Here is a 17,721-nt window from a genome sequence, read left to right on the forward strand (position 1 = left end):
TTTCTTTTTTAATGATGTTTCTCTTTTGCTCTGTTAGTTATCGTGTAGCCATATAATCACCTACTTCATTGCACTCATGACAAAATTAGATTTAAAAAATGGTCTGAAGCAAAATAAAATTGAAAATGAAAATGACAGATAAAAGTTAAAAACATATACTTATCAGAACTATGATCTTCTTGCCTGGAGCCAAGATTTTCATTAATTACAACATTGAAATGATATGTTCTAAGAATGAATAAGTTATCCAGATTGACAATTCCTTATCACTTGAGTAATGATGATGCACTAATGTAATTGTGCCATTAGTGCAGATCAATTGAAAATATGACTTACACAATATTTGAAAATCCATAGATTTGTTTGAATTACAGAAACTAAACAGTACAGCGTTTATATGCATATAGATTTTTTTTAATGTCAAGCCCAGTGATCCTGATTCTTCTCTCACCATGCACCAGTTTTATTTTGGTGTAATCTTTTTTAGTATGGCTTAATTTAGCATGATCTCTATTCAGAGTGGAGAAGGGGCAGCATTGCTAGACTTCTGTTTTAATCTGTAGCTATGTATAAATAAAAATCATCCAAAAACTTCTTCATATACGGTTCTCCTCCTTTAAGTGCTAGTAGGCTTTTCTGTAAATTATTAAGCATAGTAACAATAGACAATGAGATGATGGATATACAGTTAAGGACAAAATAGATACTTTCTCAACTGTCTGTAATGTTTTCTTTGAAGAAATTCATTGTATTAACCAAAATGCTGTTTATGTGTTTACTACATTAAAATATGCAACTGGAGCCAGGAACTCATCAATTTTAATCCTGTCCCTAACATGGATTCACTCTTTAGCCTTGGATAAATAAACTTCTCTGCCTTACTTTCCCCGTTTGTAAAGTGAAGATATTGTCCTTTCTCAGACAGATGTGTTTAGTAGAGCTAGTCAGAACATTTTCAATTAAACATTTTTGGTGACTTTTTTTTCATTGAAACTAAAACATGTATCATTTTGAAGTTTTGAACAGGATGATTTCTGCAGTCCAGTATGGACAATCTGAAAATAGATGTTTGGACACAATTCCATTTTGTAAACACTTTCAAAGGTTTTGTTTTCATTCCAATGAATGAAAGCAAATTTAGAAGCCTTGAAAGTTTCATGAAATTAATTGTCATTCTCTGGCCAGCTCTAGTTTTTAGGATTCATTCTTGATTATAAAGCATTTTGCAGATAAAAAGCACTAAAAAAGTGATAAGTAATTTTATTGGGGGAATGGTGTGGAGAGGGTAATAAATCTAAGAAAAGTATTATGCATGGAATCTAAATCTTGTCTGTTTCTTTAATATATCAGCAGTTTTCCCCTATAAAATGTAAAGCTGTTATAAGTAAGAATATGAGAAAGGGAATTTTGGTGGCAAATTACTTGTGAATAAATTGTCCACTAAACTTAGCCCTTTTTTGCATTCGTGAATCTATGGCAAATCAATGCTGATTTGGAGCTAATTAATTAATAATTCACAATATTTATTAAATGATTTATTCAAATAAAATCAGCTTCTGGTGTGTTTGCAAACTCTTCACTCCATCTATTCACTTATCACACACTGCAAATAATGAAAACTGACTTAAATGACATTGAAACATTTTCCTCCCTGTAGTGAGAAGGCGTGGCCTCCCTCAGAGGCAGATGCAGAGGGAATGCCACAAGCCACCTGGTGGACAGAGCCAGGAGGACAACATCCTGCATGCTGGAAGGAGAGGGGCGGGACAGGAAGAGGAAGTATAAAAGGCTGGCCCAGCAGCTCACTTAGGAGAAAGCTGCTAAGGGAGACAGATGTGTTTTTCCTGCTGCTGGCGAGGGACGCTGAGGAGAACCATAGTTGCCCCAAGGGCCTGCATGAGCTTCCAGAGAGCTCTGCCACTCCGAACACTGAGGAGCTGCTACTGCTGCCCTTGGCGGTATATCTCAGGGAGACTGAAGACGACCTCTGGACACAGGTACATCCGAGGGAGGGAGTAGGAAGCAGACCAGGGAAACCAGGTAACAGTCTGTTTGAGAGCTGGCCTGATACAAGGTCAGCGTGTTGCAGGCAGATCCCCACTGACCCGTGGTGGACCACTGTACCACTGTTGGGGCCCTGGGCTGGGATGTGGTGGAGTTGAGGGGGCCTGTGGCCCCACTGTCACCTCACCCTGGGGTGACAGTACTCCCCCTCTTTAGGCCAGGAGGCCTGCGCTCCTCAGACAATCCTGCCTCAGACCCATAGACTATGCTTGATGCTCACCCCCCTGCATGCGCCCCATAGACAGTGCTCAGTGTTCACCCCCTGCATGAGCCCCATAGACTGGGATGGTGCTACAGCTCCGTGTGACTGAAAGCCAGAGCCTTGACTGTTTTTTGTCCTGCCCTGTTTCAATGCTGTGTGAATAAACTGCTACAGCTCTACCTGACTGCAGGCCAGAGGAGCCCTGACTGTTTGCAGCCCCACGCTGCTTGAAGGCCAGGGCCCATTGCGTACCACTAATTCCCCCTTTCTTGGTTTTAGAGACTGAGGAGGTGTGACCTCCCTCAAAGGCAGACTCGGAGGGATGGCCACACTTGCTTACACTCCCACAGTTGGATAGCTGAAACTTCTTATAAAGGAGAACAAAAAATAAGAAGTGATCAATAGTGTCAGCCAAATCACAAATAATGAATACTGAGCATATTGGTTCATGCACGAATACTCTTGTTAACAGGAGGTATTCAGATTAAGGACAGCCATTCTGCAAATGTTTTTGCAAATAAATATTAAACATAGTAGAATCCAACAACTCTGGGGAATTCAAACAAATATTTGTGAATATTGATTTTGACATTTGATTTTGCTGTATTTGATCAGTTCTAACTGGTTAGTTTCTTTCAGGCTTTGTCTTGACTAGGAATAGTGGATGAGTTTAGATTGGGCTTGGGTAACACATGCTAGGTAAACCTGACTTAAACTTGACCTTTTTCCTAATGTTGATGGAGAGTAATGTCTTCTAGTTAGATATAGCTGATTGAAGTATAACCCAAGATCGTCACATGAAGGATACAGACTTCTATTTCTCTGAGAGCTTTAGCCGGCATCATGGAGCAAGCACAGTGAAGACATGGTGTGATGGAATTGGAGCTGCTCTATACAATTTCTGAATAGTGTAGGTTGGCCTGGTTATTGAGATGTTTACTGTATGGATATATTGGTTTAGCTTAAGAGAGATACAAGCAAATGGGAAAAAAAATAGTTCAAGATAAACCACCCCTCAGCAAACACTTGAGGAGTGTTAAGGGACAATGCCCAACCTGTTAGCTTTGAAGATTTTACCTCCTCCCCAGCCAACCTGCAAAGCTGGTTTTGTCCAGAAAGGCCAGAGCTCAGGACCACAGAAATAAACTGGGGGAGGGGAAGAAGAGCTATAGCACTCTTTAAAAAGGGTCTCAGGAGAGGAGAGTCGTTCAGGGAACCAGTCTGAGAGACACACACACACACACTCACTGGGGTGTCTGAAGAAGTTAGCCCAGCCAAGGTGGTCATCATGGAATAGTAGGCCTTTGGGTAAAATAGGCTTTGTGTGTGTGTGGTTAAAAAAAAAAAAAAAAAAAAAAAAAAAATTCTCTTTCAATGTTTTGTTCCTAATGTTAAATAATATTTTTGTTCTAGGAAGGTTGTCTCATCACTGTCACCGACCTCCAAAGGGAAGAGCCACAGGTGCAGGTGACAGAACTCAGTCCGACCTGCTGGGTGAGAATGGTTGATATGCAGGTACTGTAGCCCAGGGTCTGGTCTACAAGTAGGAGAATTGTGGAATTCCATTGTGGCATAGGTAAAGACATGAGGCCCAAGGAGTGCATACAGAGAGACCAGAAAGGAGACAGAGGTGCAGTTAGCCATGTAACGATAACACATGGTATCAAGGTATCTGAAACCAATCTGAACATTCCTGTGTAATTTAGTAATTTTTAAATTTTAGAAAAAAAAATCTGTTTCTGAGATTAGAAATAAGCCCTAAAGGTTCAGTTGTTTAAAGAATTGCAGGAGCCATTAAAAGTTGCACTACTTAGAATATGTTGAACAGAACTGGTCCCAGTAATATACTTGGGGCACCCAGCTATTTACCTCTTTCCACTGTGAAAGCCGATTTATTCCTTGCCTTTGTTTCCTATCTTTTCCCAATGCATGGGAGGACGTTCCCTCTTTTTCCCTGACTGCTTACTTTGCTTAAGAGTCTTTGAGGCTTGTCAAAGGCTTTCTGAAAATCCAAGTAGACTATATCCACTGGTCATCCTTGTCCACATGATTGTTGACATCCTCAAAGAATTCTGATTGAAACATCTTTTTAAGCCTGGAATTTTGGTAGTTGTAAGTGAATGCTGCTGCTTTCTGCAGGCCATAGTTCAAGCATTCACTTAAACAGATTTCATTGTTGATTTCAATAGGGAATTCTGGTTACAAATCAGTGGCCCAATACGGCCCTATGTGATTAATATTATAAGATAATTTATTGAGGCAAAGAAGGCAGAAGTTATTAACATAGGGTCATACATTGCCCTTGGTAGTAAAAAGGTACAGAAGAAGCTAAGATCCTCAACTTACGCAGCTGATTTCTGTAGTAAATTATGGATCATGCCAAAAAGTGTGTGCAGGGACAAGTGAATATGGCTAGCAACATCCCCTTGGGAAAGTTAAAACCTGTAAACTATTGAAGAAGATGCAGCATTTAACACCACTCAGCACATGAAAGAATCAGTGGTAAGATGCCCCCACATATGGAAATATACAACAAAAGCTTTTCCAGGCCCCTTGTGGTCCAATATGAAGCATGCACCTCCCTACCACAGGCTCAATCCTGCTGGGTGCTGAGCATTTTGACACCAATCCAAGAATGTACTAAACAGGTGTTTAATTTTGTGGACATGAGTACTGCCACTGACTTTAATGGGACTGCTCATATGCTTACCATTAAGCACACGCTTAAGGGAATTGCTGAATCGAGGCCGGAGTGCTCAGCACCTTGCAGGGTAGAGTCCCATTTACAGATAGCCTTTGTATGCTTGGACAACCAATTAAACACTTACATTTTGCACAAAAAGATGCAGATGTTTACTAATAGCAAGTTAGTGCTTCTCATAGCAGTAGTGTTTTGGATCAGTTTTCTAAAACCACTGTTTCCAAGGTAGCATCGATTGTGCTTTAGACTTGGCTCCTCCTACAATTCCTCTAATCACAACCACTTTTTAAAGAGTTTGCAGACCTTCTGCGTCAGAACTTTGTGTGTCTATGTTGTATATTTTCAGGGTAGCGTGGCCAGTAGGATGGCCAACCCCTTTCTCTGCCTTCTCATAAGGATTCTAGGGCAAATTCCCTACATCCTTCCTTTTTTTCTGGAACTTGCAAATGAATTGGGGATAAGCTGCATTCATATCATTGGGATTCAGAACCAAGCTGAGCCTCATGTATGAGATGGAGCTTAAAATAGCCCTGTAGCTGGCAGAAATACTTTGACAGAGGGTTTATAGATATATTACACTGTTTTGCAGGATGTTTTTATTTATTTAGAATGATCTGAGCACTCTGGGGAGGGATATGTTTTAGATTTACTCTGTTCTGACCCAGTCACGGTGTGTATGAAATGCAAAGCAGGGTTGAGCCTTCCCTGTGGATCTGGAAGCTCTGTGGCTCTAGAGAATGGTAGATGTTAGCAATTCTCTTGCAAGAATCCCTCCTGGTTGATGTAATGCTGATTAAATCAAGCACGTTTTCTCCTACCGCACTCTCATTCATCGCTCCACAGCCGTTCACTGCAGTGACCATGCAGGTTTTTTAATTCTTTTACTAAGCAGAGGACATTTTTCTTGGAAACACATGATGAAATTTTAATGTCTGTGCTTTTAAGTCTGAGCACAAAATCCTTAAATAGAAGTAATGCCCGTTGCAAAAGTCCATATAGATTTTATTTTTTCACCTAGTAACACCATAGAATTTAAGGGCCTTGATTATATGTACAGTATTTTAAATTTCTTCTAATCATAATTTTTAAGCCTTTGTTTTTCATGAGTTCATAGTGGAAGACAGTTTGGGTTGTCTTGTACAGCAGTCACCATGGCAACCTATCATGAAAAGGCCCAGTTATGAAAGGTCAGGCATTCTGTCTGCCACAGGCAATATTTACTTAAGACTTATGGACTGGCTGATATAACTATATATGCTAAAAATATGTCTCTGTGAATTAGGGTGACCAGACGTCCCGATAAAATCGGGACCGTCCCGATATTTAGGCATTTGTCCCGCGTCCCGATTGATCTTCGGTCGGGACGCTGCACTCGGCTTTTTTTTTTTTTTTTTTCTCTGCCGGGCTGCCGGCAGCACTCAGCTGTTCTCGGCTTTTTTTTTTCTTCTCCTCTGACTGCCGGCAGCACTCAGCTGTTCTCTGTTGGTTTCTCCCCCCCCCCCCCTCCTAAAAACCAGAGGCTGAAGGTATGCATACCTAAGGAAGGGTGCATAATCTCCTCTGACTGCCCGCAGCCCTGGGCTGTTCTCAGCTCCCGCCCCCGACTGCCAGCAGCACTGGGTCACAGTAGGGAATTGGGAGAGGGAGCTGTTTGTGTCCTTACACCGGCAGCACTCGGTTTTTTGGTTTTTTTTGCTCCGCCAGTGACCCCCCCCCCCTTGTGTCCCGATATTTTCTTCCTGTCATCTGGTCACCCTACTGTGAATGATAGCTGTGAATAAGGCCTGATCAAAAGAACTGTTTGATCACTGGCCTCATGCCTTCCATTATGCATTTATGTTGTAGTGGTTCTTCGGAGGCATCAGTGCAGTTCCCACTGTAGGTGTGCTTGGGTTTCGTGTGTATGAGACTGGAGTTTTTCCAAATATCCATGTCTGTCTGGGCCACACCTGTGCTCTGTGCCTCATGCCTCCTCATGCTCCCATGTGAGGGCATAAAGAGCAGCAACCCTCCCTCAGTTACTTCATACTGCCCATGTAAGTGAGACAGAACCCAGTGAGAATCTGATATGCTAGTCTCTTCAAAGACCCTAAATTGGCTCTTTTCCAACCAACTTGGGGAAGAAATCTCATCTTCCCACTCTCATCTGAGGATATACTTTAAATTTAAAAAAAAGAAAAGGAAAAACCAGTCAACCACTATGCCTCATGGTGGAATCCAAACCCTAAAGGTTCAAACCGTGTCATCCTGCAATGGACTGATTGCAATCGAGGATGGACATAGCTAATGTCTTGTCTGCCTACAGGAGAGCCACATCCCAGACAGCTGTTTGTGTTCAAGTCCTTTTCCTCTAGGATACACAAGTCCAGGATTCTTGGCTCAAGCTACATCTGCTAATGTAGTCCATGCAGGCTACTTCAGGCTCAGAGGCTACAAGAGTGAGGCCGGATAAACCAGCTTTAGCCAGTTCTCCCTTGAACACATCACACCCTGGGATCAGACAGTGGAAAGAAGGTGAAGAGGACACTGGCAGAATTGGCCTGGTTGACCCCTTAATATTGGTGAAGCCCTTGGCACCAACAGCCCCACAACCAGCCTGTACTAGCTGCCTTGAAGCTGGCACCCCACGCAGTAAAGCCAGCAGCTATGCCCATTCATAAAGGGGGACACTGACTTGTATAACTGGACCAAACTTGAAACAGAGCTATAGGACTGAAGGGAAATCCCAGAGGGAGGATGCTAGATATCATGCCTCCAAGGACAAAACCCCTGAGCAGATGAGAGATCCAGTACCATTATCCATGATAGAGCCAAGCAAGGGTCCAAGGTATGTGCCTGGACATCACCCCCAGGCACATGCCAAGTACTGAAGAAGTGACCAGCACTGGCCCCAGGTGTGATCTTAAGAACTCCTCAGTGCCAACCATGAAAGGTTTCACTGCTGTGACAATAACTGCTAACAGGCCTGGCAACCTCACTACACCTAGCACACCACTTTTATGGTATTTTAGCCGTAAATTATATTGTGAGTTCTCTAACAAGCTTATGCCCTATGGATCCTCCTAATCCCTGCAAGATATACGTAGGGATGATATTTTAGGAGTTGTGTATATGCACTCAAAATGTGTTTTAAAGTCTGTTACCAACCAAAGAGGAAAAACAGGTTTCTTCCAGGCAGGAGGTAAGGTGTCTGTCAAAATGTAAATTAAGCATTGTAAGCCAACAGAATGGGAACCCCATTTACATACTGAGTCAACAGGAAAGGAGCACATTGGAGAATGAATCATTCTACAAAGAGACTTAAGTCAGCTTAACACTATCGCTCAGGGTTGTGTACTTTCACCCCCTGAGCAATGTAGCTGGGTTGATCTAATTTTCTAGTGTAGACCAGCCCTAACAGACTGGAGGTGTTAGAGCTGAAACCTAGTTAGCACAAGCAATTCTCCCTCTTGCTGGATGCAGGAGAGTGACTCTCAGTCCTGGATACCCTGAGAAAGTGTCACACCATGTCACTTCTTGACACTGCTTTTGAGGAGGAGATATTCTCCTCCTTGCTATCATCAACATAGTCCTTCTCGCTGATTTAAGCAGAGACCCTTCTCCCCTACCATCAGAAAATGATCCTTTCACAGGATGACACTGTCCCTTGGAAGAGGCCAGAACTCCTCTGATTGGTCAGCTGACCCCAATTGAGCTCAAGAGAGAGAGCTTGGTCCTAGAGGGGAGAGACTGGGAGGTGAGAGCTGCCAAAGACCAGGAATACTGGGAGGTCCCTGGAGAAAGCTGTAGGGGGGTCCTGGGGGAAGGCAGGAGAGCAGCAAAGGGGTTTGGCTGACCTCCCCAAACCCCAGGGCCAGCGGGCTCAAGGCTGGAGAGCAGCAGAAGGGGTTGCCTGCTAGCATCTCCATGCCGGAGAGCTGGAGCCAGGGGAGCAGTGGAAGGGCTGCTGGCCTAGCTGAGACAAAAGGTTAGTGGAACAGGGGCCATGACGGATGATCCCCTGGTGAGGAAGATCCCCCAGAAGAGTGGCAAGGGTTGGGGATTGTCTTTGGGAAGAGCAGGCTCTGAAGCCCATTCCCCTCCCTAGGTTTCAGAGCCTGAGCCACAACTTCAAAGTGCTGGCAGCTATTTTTAGAGCACTAGTGTGAGACCCACTAGCCCAAGTCTGTTGACCCAGGCTGGGAGGCTCGCTGCCACAGGCTGTGTAGACACACCACTAGTGAGGTGTGAAAACTGCTTCTTATCCCATCACAGATGATAGAATTCTTAGGAGTCCTGACTATGTCAGAAAGAGCATGCCTCCTTCAAGATAGGTTCCTCCTTTCGATGCAGTCACTAGAGCATGGGCTAGAATCAAACCTGACTACAATAATATGGATGTGTCTGGAGTTGTGAGGCCATGTGTTGGCATTCACGTACATAACACTGCTTGGAACACCGTGAAATTTCAGATTTAAATAGCTGAAATCATTAAATTTACAATTTTAAAAATCCTATTGTTGCCCTGGATTTGAGAGGTGTTTATTGTGACGGGTTGGATCACAGAAACCCCCTTGGGAACTGCCAACTCATGTGCCAAAACTACTTCTGCCCCTGCTTTCCCTGGCAGCTTGGGACTCCAGCACCCTGTCTTGCAGAGCTAGATACGCCCATCTACTCCAACACAGACCCAGGGTCTGAACCACGTGCCCTAAAGCTGCAGACTTAACTGAAAGCAGCTTACAGAAGTGTTCCTGTCTTTAACACTCAGATGCCCAACTCCCAATGGGGTCCCAACCCCAAATAAATCTGTTTTACCCTGTATAAATTGTTCACCCTCTATACCACTGATAGAGAGATAATCACAGCTGTTCCCCCCCTCCCCAGGTATTAATACATACTCTGGGTTAATTAATAAGTAAAAAGTGATTTTATTAAATACAGAAAGTAGGATTTAAGTGGTTCCAAGTAATAGCAGACAGAACAAAGTGAATTACCAAGCAAAATAAAATAGAACACACAAATCTATGTCTAAGAAAACTGAATACAGATAAAACCTCACCAGTTCCAGTAAGCTTCCTTTTACAGACTAGTCTCCTTCTAGTCTGGGTCCAGCAATCACTCACACCCCCTGTAGTTACTGTCCTTTGTTCCTATTTCTTTCAGGTATCCTTGGGGGTGGAGAGGCTTTAGACAGCTGAAGGCAAAATGGAGGGGTCTCCCAGGGGTTTAAGTAGACTTTCTCTTCTGGGTAGAGACCCCCTCCACTCCCCTATGCAAAGTCCAGCTCCAAGATGGAGTTTTGAAGTCACATGGGCAAGTTACATGTCCATGCATGACTCAGTTTTTTACAAAGCGACAAAGAGTCATGTGGCACCTTATAAACTAACAGATGTATTGGAGCATAAGCTTTCATGGGTGAATACCCACTTCATCAGATGCATCACTTTTTACAGGCAGCAGCCACTGCTTACCTGCTCCCTTGAATGTCCTCATGTAGACTTCTTATTTGGATTGGAGCCTCCCAAGATCTATTGTCCCTTAAGTCTTGATTGGGCACTTAGTTTGTACATTTCTTTCTCAAGAAGCTGACCAAATGCTTTACAAGGGCTACTTAAAAATCAAGCCAGTGCCCAGCCAATGTTCATAACTTCGAATACAAAAATGATACATGCATACAAATAGGATTAATAGATTCAGTAGATCATAACCTTTACAGAGATATGTTACATGGCATATGTAGCATAAAACATATTCCAGTTATATTATATATACATTCATAAGCATGTTCCTATGAAGCCTTATGGGGTACACCATCACATATATATATACCCCAGAATGTGATCAAACTAATTGCAACCATATTATGTGCATTCAGCCACCATGAATTAATGAAATAGAACACCATATAATTAAGGGTTAATTTGGAGACAGGCTTCAGAAGCAAGGTCAAAACTAGCTACAGTTTCTGCTAATCAGAATGGGAGGAGGGGACAAAGTAAACAACTGAGACTGAAAACCTCGGTGGTTAGGAAACCTTGAATCTAGATGCCTCTGATATTAAAAGTTTATTGAACATTAGAAAAGTGATGATACAATAGGGGTCATTATGACCTATGTGTTTTGTAGAAGTTAGTTATACCAGAATAGCTAATAGTGTGTACTTTGGAGCAGCTCTCTGAAGCCATCTTGAGAGACGTTTTTCCTGACACCCTTTCTCCCTGGTGGGCGAGCAACTGGCCACTGCAAGCCTGCTGTTAATTACTCAATACCAATCCAGATGTTAGGTAATATCTGGGATGTTCTAAACCTATTGCTCACGTTTGTGTGTGCTTAAATCTAATAAACTGCAGTTTTAGATAGAGCACGCTTACTTGCATGAATCTTATCAGATGGAATTGCTGTTGATTTATTCCTTACACTGCCTGGAGTGAAATTGTTAACTTGCCCCTATTGGGGGTTCTGAAAACCCCGGGTAACACTATGACCATGAAATTGACCAAAATGGACCGTGAATTTGTTAGCACCCCTCATTACTTATGAGTGGTTGCTATGGAGGTCCATTCCATCTCTGGAGAACTCTGGTGATAGACTTATTCACCATCTGCATCAACAACAACTGCTAGAACTTTTGTTCCAGAAGGAACATGAGTCCAGGATCATTGCCATATATCTTTCTTCTGCAGTGGTCCCAAAGCCTCCTATATCCCTTTCCCCAGATTTTCCTGATTGTCAGGGGGATTTCCAACATCAAAAGAGACAATGCTAAGATTATTCACATGGCTCCCCACTGGTCAGTGCAGTTTTGGCTGATGGGCCTATTACATCCAGCCTCTGATCCAGCTATGAGACTGCCTGGCCCTGATCTCACAACACCATAGCTAGATACTCCATCCAGACCCAAAATCACTTTATTAGACAGCATGGCAGTTGGTTGGCTGCATACCACAGGCAGGGATTGCTGTTTACAGGTCTAAAAAAACCTTATATAGAGCAGGAAAACATATTCTTCTAAACAGAAGAGATTCTTGGTATGGGAAGGCCAACATGATCTGTCTGGGTCTCAGTTCAAAGATCCTTGGCTACTTTCTGCATTTAAAGACCAGGCTTTCATTCGGTTCTGTTTAAGCTGAAGCTTGAGGCAATTTTGGCTTGCCATTGGTCCGTGCACTTGTAGGAACATAGGACTGAAAGGGACCTCCAGGGTTAGGCCGACTCCATCCCTGCTTCCAGATTCCTCATCTATCACAGGCTTTCATTTGTAAGGAATCTGGGGAAGGGTTACAGCTACTTTCTCCTTTATGCTCTCAAATGGGCGCAGAAGAAGTCTCAGGGCATATACACAACCCTGATGGATACTGCTATTCAAAACAAAATTCTATGAGCACCTACAGTGGGATCCACATTCACTACAACATCTTGAAGAACTACAGTTATTGTACAGCTAGTAACTAATCTTTGTTGGTGGGGGTAGGGAGTGTAAATGTAAAATTGTTTGATGGAGGTAGTTTAGCTTCCAGCAGCTAAAGACAATAGAAAGGCCTAAAATAAGAGCCAAGAAATTAACAGGATCTTTAGGGCCTAACTAAGAAAATGAAAAGTAGCGACTGATTCTTATCAAGTACAGGCACTTGAACTGAGTTTTTAGCCTTCAAATGCTGTGCTGTAGTGCTTAAGGCTGTGTAGATGGAGCTGCTTTCTTGTCAGTTAAAGGGACTTGGTGAAAAGGTTGATGGGACACATCAGTTAGGTGGGCAGCCCTAGAATCAGAAGAGTTCGCTCAAGACTCTTGTTCGCTGAGTTTAGCTTTATGATGGAATACACTCTGATACCACAGTGAATGGCAAAGAGGGCTGCTGGGAAGAAGGTGACACATTTGAGTGTTCACTGCTTCTGGATTCAGAGAAGCAATGGTGAAGTATCTGGGGCAGTCTCGGGATTGTAAGAATAAGGTTGAAGCAACCCACAGAACTCTGAACATCCGCAACCTTCAGATAACCAGAGGTTTTTGTTAACTGGGGAGGCGTTTTTATATTGCAGCTACTTTTGAGAACATTTATGATATTCACATAATTGAGAGTTATGGTTAATTGGGGAGCAAACAGGCTTTGACTGTGTAGGGCATTTTCCAAGGAAGTAAAATATTAAGAAATAAGATCACTTGGGAAGTTTTAAAAAAATAATTACCCTAGCACATCTTGGTTTTAGTTCTCCTATTTTTATCACGCTTTCCTTAGAATGTGATTCATTCTAACCTTATACCTCCACATTTTTTCTCATTTCTCTTATTATTTTTCTGTCTTGCCTTTTCTTTCTTCTCATTCTTGGTTCTCTTTTTCTTTTCACTTCTCCCATTCTCTGTTCAGCCCGCATTGGTCTCTCCCATGTTAAATTTCCTTTTCCCCCTTGCTTTTTCTTTGTGTCCTTTATTCCCCTTGCCATGTCTCTAGAGGTAAGAACTATGTTGCCCATTTCATGAAGGGAGTTAAGGTGGTTTTTAAAAAAGGATTAAAGTAAGAGCTCCATGTAGAGTTGTGAAGGAACAACCAAAGGCACCCTATTGCATTTACATCAAGATTAGCACTGAGAAGGTAGGCACATTGGAGTGTGCATTGCACATTGGAGTGTCTACTTCTCTTACTCACTGTCCAAGATTCCCAATATATAGGGGTGCCACTTTCCTGCTCCCCCACACTCCAGAAAATAGATAGAGTAAACTAGCCTAACTTCCAGAAGAAAAGATAATACATATTATCATTTCTGATACATACCACACCTAGCCATGTGGATCTACAATAGTGAATTCTGATGTATACAGTATTAGTAACATAAAATATGCACCATGTGCAAGTTATAATCTGGCTCTGAAAGTGCTGTTGATAGGTACATATAGGTGGAGTTAACTATTGCATCACTACATACCAATCTTACTTCAAATAGGTTATAGCACTTTATTACAGACCTGGTTGCATAACATTGTGATTATCTGAAATGCACTTCACACTACCTATTAGAAAGGGAAAGTCCCCCAGACCTTAGATTTCAATTCAAATTCAGATTATTAACTAATACTGCCATTCTGTGCACTCTTAACCTAAAATGTATTCAATGGCCATCGACTACAGCATTACTTTTACAAACCTTATCAAGAATAAAAAAAATCCCATGACTCCCTCCATGATCATGCCCAAATGCATGTTTTTCTTTTCCTGGCAGTTCTCTCTGTTTTCAGGTCTTTTTTCCCCCATGGCTTTTAAATACCTTTCCAAGGTCTTTCCCTTCTTCGCCCCAATCGTTCTCCCATTTTGCTCTGTGGACTCACCAGCCCAAAGATTTACCCCCAGCCGGGGCTATGAAAAATGCATGTGCTTCAGGGCCTGGTCACGCACCATAGTATTGCTCAGCAACAGGGACCAGATGGGGAACAGAGTACAGATGGTGGTAGCATGGGAGAAAGGCAGAAAAGGCAACACACAAAATCTGCAGGTGGATTATTTAGGTATCCATCTCTAGTTGGCCTCTGTGTTGGACTGCCAATATTCACTGTTACATGCAAAAAGAATGGTTGAAGCTCTGCTTTCTCAGTGTTAATGCTTTCACTTTAAGTTCAACTTTTTCTTCCTTCACTGATGGTGGGGTGGTGGTGGTAGAAATGGGTCCTTTACAGGCTGACACCAAAATGAAACTCATTCTGAACCCGGACCTCATTCTAGGAAACTAGAAAGGCAGTTTTCTGGCAAAAAAACAAAACAAAACAGGAGACATCACTTTCTTTACTAATGCAGAAAAGATTTCCTGCATAAATTCATTTCTACCTACACTGGACTCTTGCTCAGTCAGCAGACTGTACTGTAATAAATCAAGAAATCATCAAAGTCAAAGTCAAAAAGGGTTTTACAAAAGATGACCCAGAATATTAAGCACTTGGAACACTGGCTGGGAGCTTGCGAAGATGCAATAAGTGAGGTGAATTAGCTACTAACAAAAGTGAAATATGTAGAGATCTTGGTAAAAATTCAGAAAAACAGCATGAAAAGCAAAAAATTGAAAATTTATGCATTGCTGTGTGCAGCAATGAAGATAATGATGATCCAGTATTGTTCGCAGACAATTTAATTCCTTTATTACTAAAAATGGTCTTTTTATAAAGGACTTTGAAGTAGACAGATTACAATTAATTATTTTGATAAAAAGCCAAGATCTTTCATCTTCAAAGTGCTCTGCTATCAACATACCCCAGTAATAATGAGGGATGTTCATCACTAGCATCTCTTACATATAATGGGAGCAAAACATGTTTCCTGAGAGCTTGCAAAAGAAACTGTAATGAGAGAAAAGAAATGTTTTGAGATGAGGCTGTTTATAACTAATTTTATTAATATTTTATGAGTAATATGAATACCTAGATACTACATCAACAAATGAATATTTAAAGGAAAGAAATTAGAATGAATTTGTCAATCAAAGGTCCTCTAAACCCAGAGACATGCTCCAGACCTGATCCTGTAGATGTTTATGCACATGAATAACTCATGAGTAATCCCACTGAAGTCATTGGTACTGATTTACCCTTTATGCGCCATCCATGTAAGAATGACGGTTCTCCTCGATCCAAGAGTACATCTATACTGCAATCAAGGAGTGAGATAGCAGCTCTAGTAGATGCAGCTAGCTCGGGTCCTGGAGTAGTGAAGCCGCAGCAGCACAAATAATTACCCAGAGTTCCGGCCAGGCTTCTACAGCCTCCACGGAAGTGCACACTGCCACAGTTTTACGGTTCCTGGAATCAAGCTAGATTAAAGCTAGCTCAGGTATGTCTACTCAAGCTCCAATCGCACCCCATGATTGCAGTATTGTCATACCCCAAATCAAATGGGAGACCAGCCACTTGCTGTATATAACCAGGGAGGCAGTTGTTCTCCTTTGTAATATAATAATGTCAACATGTTGTCCATCATGACAAAGGACATCCCAGCTGTGTAAAAACTGACCTGTCTGCGGTCATTCCTTATCATGCTTAGCTACAGCCAAATGACACTGTGCTTTTTTGCTCCCCCAGCCAGGTCCCTGGTACTGTTTATTCTACCTACAGAAGATCCGCAACTCAACCAGCTAGCATCCATCCAGGCTTGGATTCTTTAATAACAATTAACACTTAGAATGATGTGTTAATAATAATGTCAGAAATGTTGCTATCTTAGCACATACTATCAACTATATGAACAAGTACAAATGCAGCCAACAGGAGAGAAAGCTGTTCCTATCCAGAAAGCAATTAATCAGCTATGACTTTGACATCAGTCATGTTACTCTTCTATTTTTTAAGCTGTTGAGTTAAAGTTATGGCATCAGTCTATTCCAAAAAGGTGTTATATTTTATTTCAATATTTACACATTATTCAGCAGGAAAATGTACCAATGCATTAGTAGCTGGGGAAGTACATCTGTTTATATGAATCAGAAATCCTGTTCATTTTGGTTTTGCAGCTCCCATCCTTCTTTAGCATAAGCCTTCTTCTAACCCCTCAACATGTAAACTGTACAAATTTAGGCTAAGATTATCAAAGCAGCCTCAGAGAGTTAGGTACTCAAACCCCATTAATGGGGCTGGGTGCCTAATTCCCTCTGAACTTTTAAAATCCCACCTTTGGGTCTCAGTACTGTGGCTGTAAGTAGCTTTAAGGGAGTCTGACAATAACAGTTGGCTAAGCCCCAGAATTTAGTCTACTGGGTCTAACTTATATCTGACTCTGAATTTATCTTCATTTTTAACGAGAACAGTGGTTAAAGCATTATGCTGAGCAGAGGACAACAATTCTGTTTTGTGGCAAGTTTTCAAAATTTGTTTTCGTTCAAAATTGGAACAAAAGAAAGCCTGGCATACCTTTTTATGAAAACATAGTTGTGTTGAAATGCTCATTTACAGATAAAAGCCAGAACGTCTCAGGGTGCATTGGAGAAGGAGGGGGCTGGGATGTGGGAGACCCAGGTTTGAGTTCCTGATCATTTTTTCTGATTCAGACCAGAGTTTTTCATCCCAGCTCGCTCTGAATCACGGATTTGAACCAGCATCGCCCACATCCAAGCCTACAGCCCTAACCACCAGAATATAGAATCAAAAAAAGGCTTTTTCCCTCCACCCCCTGATGAAAACTTCATATTCCAGTTATATTTCATTTAGTTACAAATGTTTCAACCAGCTCTACTGAAGTATTTGAATTATCTTTCTGTCACTAATTCAAAAAATGTACACTATTTTTTTTTCTTTGTACAATCATTGACAGGCTTTATTTTTTTCCAGTAATGAGAATGTTACAAATAAATTATTAATTGAATTTAGTTGCAACAGAATCAGCCCTTTTGACTGCAGGCCCGGTATGGCAATGAAAATAGTTTCTAATGTATCTTTAGAAGTTTTTAAGGAAGTTGGAATGAAGGAGATCGCTTTTCAGCACTTTAAACACTATACAATGCTGTGGTTGCAACAGGACACAGCAAAGGGCAGGGAAAATGAAAGAATCTTGGCTTGTAATTCCATAGGATGAACATACATAAGAAATATTTATCTCCCCATTTTGTCTTTTAGCACGTCTCCCTTAGGAGACATTTCTCTGCGGGGAGCAGGGCTAGGAAGTAATAAGGACCAGGATGTGAACTGATAATATTTCCTTTAAAATCATTTTAAAATCTATTATCCAGCACAACAGAATGTAATTTTTAATGTTCCCTTCTCCCAAGGAACCTTCTTTAAATTAGTAATAAAAGCAAATACCAA

General features: G+C 41.7%; 1 long non-coding RNA gene across 3 annotated transcripts; it reads left to right on the forward strand.

Annotated features, from left to right (window-relative positions):
* The first annotated feature begins 1,663 nt into the window (after positions 1-1,663).
* Positions 1,664-17,170, forward strand: LOC135980771 (uncharacterized). 3 transcript variants are annotated; one of them, XR_010597672.1, is made up of 4 exons: positions 1,664-1,997; positions 3,025-3,176; positions 3,680-3,934; positions 16,006-17,170. It is a non-coding gene; the product is annotated as an uncharacterized LOC135980771 (long non-coding RNA). The 3 variants fall into 3 exon arrangements; XR_010597673.1 differs by lacking the exon at positions 16,006-17,170 and adding an exon at positions 7,273-11,264 and having other exon boundaries at positions 1,664-2,040; XR_010597671.1 differs by lacking the exon at positions 16,006-17,170 and adding an exon at positions 7,273-11,264.
* Positions 17,171-17,721: the final 551 nt, after the last annotated feature.

This window comes from Chrysemys picta, chromosome 1 (assembly GCF_011386835.1).
Source record: "Chrysemys picta bellii isolate R12L10 chromosome 1, ASM1138683v2, whole genome shotgun sequence".
Classification (NCBI taxonomy): domain Eukaryota; kingdom Metazoa; phylum Chordata; order Testudines; family Emydidae; genus Chrysemys; species Chrysemys picta.